Source organism: Arvicola amphibius, chromosome 5 (assembly GCF_903992535.2).
Source record: "Arvicola amphibius chromosome 5, mArvAmp1.2, whole genome shotgun sequence".
NCBI lineage: Eukaryota > Metazoa > Chordata > Mammalia > Rodentia > Cricetidae > Arvicola > Arvicola amphibius.
This window is the reverse complement of record NC_052051.1, coordinates 159,220,072-159,226,942: the sequence shown is the minus strand read 5'-3', so window position 1 is coordinate 159,226,942 and position 6,871 is coordinate 159,220,072. Positions and strand designations below refer to the sequence as shown.

Sequence of the window (6,871 nt, the reverse complement as noted above, 5' to 3'; positions counted from 1 at the left end):
TTCATCTGATATTTTTAAGATTTATTTTATTTTATGTGCATTGGTGTTTTGCCTGCTTTCACCTGATCTTTATCTAAGAAATTTGTATAAAGTTTTTATCTTCTCTTTAAAACAAGCTAAAAGAAAGAATTTGGATGGATGCTACAGATTAATTCTATTTTCAGTGAGAAAAATAATGCATAATGTTGAGAATGTTTTCAGTTTTGTTCATATTGTTATCTTTGTAGAAATGTCTACAGATTCCAGGAATTGTAGTTTTCTGTGCAATTCATTTATTATATCTTTGCTGTTAACATTTGCTGTCCATCGGTATACAATTTAAAACCTTTATCCTAATCTTAATATTATCCTTGAGGTGCATAGTTGCAGATTTAAGTTATTCATAACATTTGCATGCTCAACTCAGTATAAAACTTAGTAGTTCTTGGACTTCTGAAAAAATCATTTTCCTCAATTCTCCAGGTTTACTTACCTCCTATACTCCATTTGTTGAAGGTTCTAAACTTTGGAAAAATGAGAAATTCTAGATTTCTCTTCTTTATAAAGCATTCCAGATAATTATCACATTCTGTAAATTTATTCTATAAATGCCTCCAAGGTTTTTTTTTCAAGGTCTGATCATTTATCTGTTACCCTTATAGACTTATTTTTGACTGGACTCACATTTAGAAATAGAAGCTGTAAGTGAGCACAGCCTTCGCCCCTTAGCAATCTGTTCCTGGAGTTTTTCTTTGGCTTCCTTCATTCTTTTGGCCAAAAGTTTAGCATATTCTGCAACCTCCTCCTTGTTTTTCTTTGTTCGTTGCTTCTTCAGAGCAATAAGCCAGCGTTTGTGTTGCAGGACTCGTGGAGTCACAAGACACTGAATCTTGGGTGCCTTGGTCCTGGGCTTCTTACCTTCTTTGTTTAAAGGCTTTCTGACAACGTACTGGTGGGCAACATCTTCTTTAGAAAGATGTTAGACTTGTTTTCATCCTGTTAGACTTGTTTTCATCCTGATGTTGATCCCCTCCATATGTTAATTTGAGTTGACCAATGATATTGCTATTGCTATGTTTCCCTGTTATGTAACCCTGAGACCCTATAAATGCTTGCTGGAAAAATACCAAGGGGGCTCATTCTCACTTAAGTAGTGAGTTCCCCATTGGCGCCTTTGACATTAAAGAATCCTCTTGCTGTTTGAAAAAAAAAAAAAAAAGCTTTCAGATTCTGCTAGCTCTTTTAGGTCCCAACCAACGAGGCACAGTAGTATCTGTCAGTCAAGGAATATCCTTCTCTCCTTTTTTTACAATAACCAAGTTGAGAACACATCAGGTTGGCATCCACAATACATCCTCAGACCGATTTGCGCTTCCTCTCTCCAGTTCTCCTTGGTCTATAACAAAAATGCACCTTACTCAACAACAGGCACACTCTGCCATGGGTCAGGACACCTTGTTTCATGGGAAAACTTTGTCATTGCGGCCACTGACTCGGACCACGTAACCCTTCCACTCTTCACCCAGGGCATCAGCAGCCACTTCCGTGGCCATGTGCTTCTCATGGAAGGTCCAAAGCTTGCGTTCATCGTCCACTTCGGTGAGTTTCTGGCAGCCGGTGGCAGGGAAAGATAAATTCAGCTTCATCTTTGCACAGTTGACCACCTAGGAGGCGCCATGAAAAAGAGACCTGCCTCCAAGTTTTATATTTATATCTGTAAATGTTTTTTCCTTGTCCTACATGCATATTTGTATTATAATGCACTTTAAGTTATTTAGTCTAAAATATTTGACTTTGCTTTTCTAGTTGATGCCATCCCTGTTTTGTATCCTTAACCCTCCCAAGCCGTACCCTACACTACTGTTGCTGTGATTTTTGTCTGCACCAAAGTAAGGTAGTAACTTTCCACCTCAAGGCAAACACCCCAATGGATTTCCATTACTCCTAACTTGAAGTGCAGTGTTCTAAGCGGGACTGATAAGGCCTCCCATCACCCCATTTTACGCTTTGCTGCAAAGTCATCCTGTTTTGTCCTCTTCTCTCTTACACTGCTAACCCAGCAATGCGGAAAGATGGTTCCTTGCTCACTCTGTTTCATTCATCTTTGATTTTGTCTTCTCTGTTAAACATCTCTTGTCCCTCTTTCCTTGCTTCCATGCCCATGTTAAATGTCAGTTATAAGAACCCTTCAAAGCTTTCTTTCATTGTGTTCGCGACAATTGCTAAGCTGCTATTTGTGTTACCTGTACACTTCTATTACTTAACTTCTCACACCGTCCTTATTTGCTTTGCATTTATGATCTTAGGTTTATCTGTTTACGTATATGCCTATAAAGCCCTCAAAGTAAGAAATGTACTATCATTGTCTTAATGTAATGATCACTAGGAATGATGTAAAGTTTCTGAAGCTGCATTAAACATATGAACTGATAGTACTATCTGAAAAAAAAAAAAGGGCCATCAGTAAGTTCAAGAGTCTGCAGAGCACATTCTTGCTAAGGTAAAATGAGGCTGCTTTTATGTTAGTCTTCATTTTTCTCATTGCTGCAACCAATCACCACAAAGAGCCTTAGAGAAGAAAAGGTTTGCATTTTTTTTACAGTTTAAAGGGATGCATTACGGTGTAGTAGGGCTGTGCAGTGACATGGGTGAATATGGAGGCAGGAGCAGAAGGCTCCTTTGTCTCATCTTAGAAACAACTTGAGGAGTATTGGTATTACTTCTTCTTTGAAAGTCTGGTAGAATTCTGTGTTACAAAAAAACATCTGGCCCAGGACTTTTTTTTTCTTTTCTCTTTTCTTTTCTTTCTTTCTTTCTTTTTTTTTTTTTTTTTTGTTAAGAGACTTTTAATGACTGCTTTTACTTCCTTAGGGGTTATCGTTCTATTTAAATTGTTTATGGGATCTTAATTTAACTGTCATAGGTGGTACCTAGCAAGAAATTTGTCATTTCTTGGAAAAAGATTACCCAATCAAATGTACCTAAAAGCAATCTGGTGTAATTATCCTAATATCTAAAAAAATTAGGCTTTCAAACAAAATTGGTCAAAAAAGATGGAGAAGGATATTTCATATCCATCAAAGGAATAATCCACCAAGATTTTGTCTCAATTCTGAACATCTATATAAGGACACACACATTTATAAAAGAAAAATTACTGAAACTTAAGTCTCACATTGAACACCACCCGCTGTCAGCAATGGACAGGTCATCCAGGCAGAAAGTAAATAGAGAAATAACAGAACTAACAGATGTTATGACACAAATGGCCCTAACAAATATCTACAGAACAATTCACCCAAACACACACACACAAAATCCCTTCTTCTCAGGATCCCATGGAACCTTTTCCAAAATTGACCATATATTTGGCCACAAAGCAAGCCTCATTATATACAAAAAAAAAAAAAAAATCAGTCCACCATGGATTAAAGCTGTATTTTAACAACAACAGAAGCAACAGAAACCCTATAAAATCATGGACACTGAACAACCCTCTACTGAGTTACCATTGGAGCAAGGAAGAAATAAAGAAGTTACAGAGTTCCTAGGATTTAATGAAAATGATTGCTCAACGCACCCAAACGTACGGGACAGATTGAAAGTAGTGCTAAGAGAAAAGTTCACAGCACCGAGTGTCTTCATGAAGAATCTGGAGAGATCTCATACTAGAGACTTAACAGCACACCTGAAAGCTCTAGAACAAAAAGAAGCAAATACATCCAGGAGGAGTAGACAACCATAAATAATCAAACTGAGGCCTGAAATCAATTCAAAAGAAACAAAGAGAACAATACAAAAAAATCAATGCAACAAAGAGTTGGTTCTTTCAGAAAAATCAACAAAATAGATAAACTTTTATCCACATTAACTAAAAGGCATAGAGAGAATATCCAAATCAACATAATAAAAAAAGACCCAAAAGGGGAACATGACAACAGACTCAGAGCAAATCTAAAGAATCATTAGGTTGTATTTAAAAAAACCTGTACTACATAAAAATGCTTTCTTTTTTTAAGATGCCTTGGTTATGGTATCTTTTTTTTTTTTTTTTTTTTGGTTTTTCGAGACAGCATTTCCCTGTAGTTTCTAGAGCCTGTCGTGGAGCTAGCTCTTGTAGACCAGGCTGGCCTCGAACTGAGAGATCCGCCTTATTATAGCAAGATAAAAGCAGCTAAAACAGGAACATTTCACTTTAAATTATAAAACCTGGCATGCTAACCAAGATAATTTGTAAATCAGTTTTATTGCTTCTAACCAAAGGGAAAAATATCATATAAAATAAAATTTTCCAGGGCCGAAGATATGACTTAGCTCTTGCTGCTCCATCAGAAGCCCCAAGTTTGGGTCCCACCACCCTTATTAAGTGGATCACAAAATAAGAGTATGCCTAAAACAAAATTTTTGAGGTATTACACACACACACACACACACACACACACACACACACACTAAATGTAATCCCAAAACACCCCTACAAAATATATGGCCTGTGACATATGGCTCCACGTGACTGAAGATAGCTATGCGTTCAGTCCAATTCAAAAATTACAAACTTAATTAAAATGTGTGTATTTCTTAGAATTACTATTGTTGCAAAGAAACACCATGACCAAAAGCAAGTTGTGGGGGAAAAGACTGATTTGACTTACACTACCACATAAAACCTCTTAAAATGTAAGTGAACGCCAATTAAATACTTTCTTTTGTAAGAGTTGCTAGGGTTATGGTGTCTTATGACAGCCGTAGAATGCTAAGACAGAAGTCTTTAGCTTGTGTCAAGTGGATATAAAAACTAAGCAACACAATGTGCTACTGGAGGGAAGACTTTTTGTGATCCCTTTGCCTTGAATGGGAGACTTATACTATGTTGCGACGCAAAAAGTTAGAGGTGCCTAAAACATTTTGTCTTTAATTTTGGTAAAGTATCTATTACAGTTTGGTGAAACCAATCTTCTAGAACTTTTTGCCTTGTAAAGTCCAATAAATTGCTCTTCCTTTCCCTGCTTGTCCTCTCTGATAATCAGGATTAACTCTTACCATTCCTCTAACTTGACGACCTGAGTTCCCAGGTGAGGTGAATCATGCAGCTCACCATTTGTATTTTTGCCACTAGCTTCTTTCTTTGGCATAATGTCTATGTGTTTAAGCTAGATTGCAAAGTTTTTCTAATCACCAGATATATCCAATGTCTTGAAATGCCATTCTTTTACTAAAAATCCTTATTAGTTCTTTTAGAATTTTATACAATGTATTTTGATCATCTTCACTCTTTCCCCAAGCCTTTTGAGATCCTCTCGGGACTTTTGCCAAATGCTTAAAGGTCACCAAGAGCATGGAGCATAGCCTGTAACATTTGGTGGGAGAGATAACATATGGGACCTCACTGGTCAATAACTCCAAAAGAGGTAACACATTATAACATTGGAGTTTTTTTTATTTGTTAACCTAATGATCTAAGAGGAGTATTGTCTGCCTGCCATAGAATCAATTCATCTAAACCCTTTTTAAATGTTTTTAAATGTATGTATGTTTGTATTATAGAGAATGTCTATAGTAGACTTCTCCCCTTCCCCCTTCTGTCTCTTTCTGTCTCTCCCTTCTCTCTCCCCCTGCTCTTCTCGCCTTTTTCTTTCCCCCTCCATAACCCGTTGAATAAATACCCAGCCTCACTCTGCATGGCGTGCCTCTCCACGTCTCTGTCTCTTGCCCACCACAGTGTGTCTCCTTGCCTGGGACCAGCCACCACTCGGTGATCTGCAGCCGTCCCTCCCTGGGACTGGCTGCTCTCAGGCCCACTGCTTGCTGCCACATGGCCCACTCCCACTGCTTGGGGATCTGTAGCATTTCTGCCACCACCAGGGATTGTGCGGCATTTTTATTAATCCATTTCATTTTTCCATTACACAGACCACATTTTTTGAGTCATTCCTAATCTTTAGAAACATTCTCTATTGTCACTTTTTGACTATATTTTAATGCTACTGCTATAAACAACAATGTGCAAATATTTCTTTTAGATCATGCTTCAATTGTTTCTGATGCACTCTACTTTGGAACATTTATGGCAATTCCCTTTTTAGTTTTTTGAGAATCTGCCATTTTTTTTTCTATAGTGGTTTTTATCATCTTCTAATCCCACTGAGAGTACATAAAATTTCCGATGTCCATATCTTACTTATTATTTTTACTTTCTGTGATGACAGCAATCCTCCTTACTACATAGTTCAATAAAGATCTTATTTTAAGTTATTTAATGATTAATGATTTTAATCATCTACTCATATATTTTTGGTCAATTTTATGTCATACTTAAATGAGAAACTATTCAAGATTTTAATCTGTTTTTAAATTGAGTTATTTTTTGTTTCTGTTGAGTTATGTATTTCTTTAGTCTAAATAGAAATGATTATTTGTATAGTTGCCAAGTATTTCCTCCAACTTTAAATTTTTTTCTGTATGTAATTTGATAAAAATTCACGACACATCAGGTTTATAAAGTGAGCTTATCCTATAAGGTTTATAAAACTGATTCCCCACTGTGTATTGATCAATGTGTTCAGGCAAGGAACAGAACCCCTTCAGATTGGTATGGAAGTCTCTGCAGTTTAGCAGGTACTGTGACAGTACTTCTAGCTCCTCTCTTTGACACTGACAGTAATTTGAATTGCCTGTGGCAGTTCTTAGATAAAGTGCATGACAATACAACTTAGGTTTTGATAGTTAAAAGCATATTTAATGGATAGACTAAGCAAAGAACAAAGGTATCTAAAATGGAAACTTGAAACCTTGACACGAGGCATTTCTGAGTTGCAGGACCAAAAGCTCTTTAGTATAGGAAGTATATAAAGGATAATATTCAAATTCTCCACATATACTGGTTTTCCCAATC

At 36.7% G+C, this 6,871-nt stretch overlaps 1 pseudogene; it reads right to left on the bottom strand.

Moving 5' to 3' along the window:
• Positions 1 to 643: 643 nt before the first annotated feature.
• On the bottom strand, positions 644 to 1,625 carry LOC119815045 (annotated as a pseudogene).
• Positions 1,626 to 6,871: the final 5,246 nt, after the last annotated feature.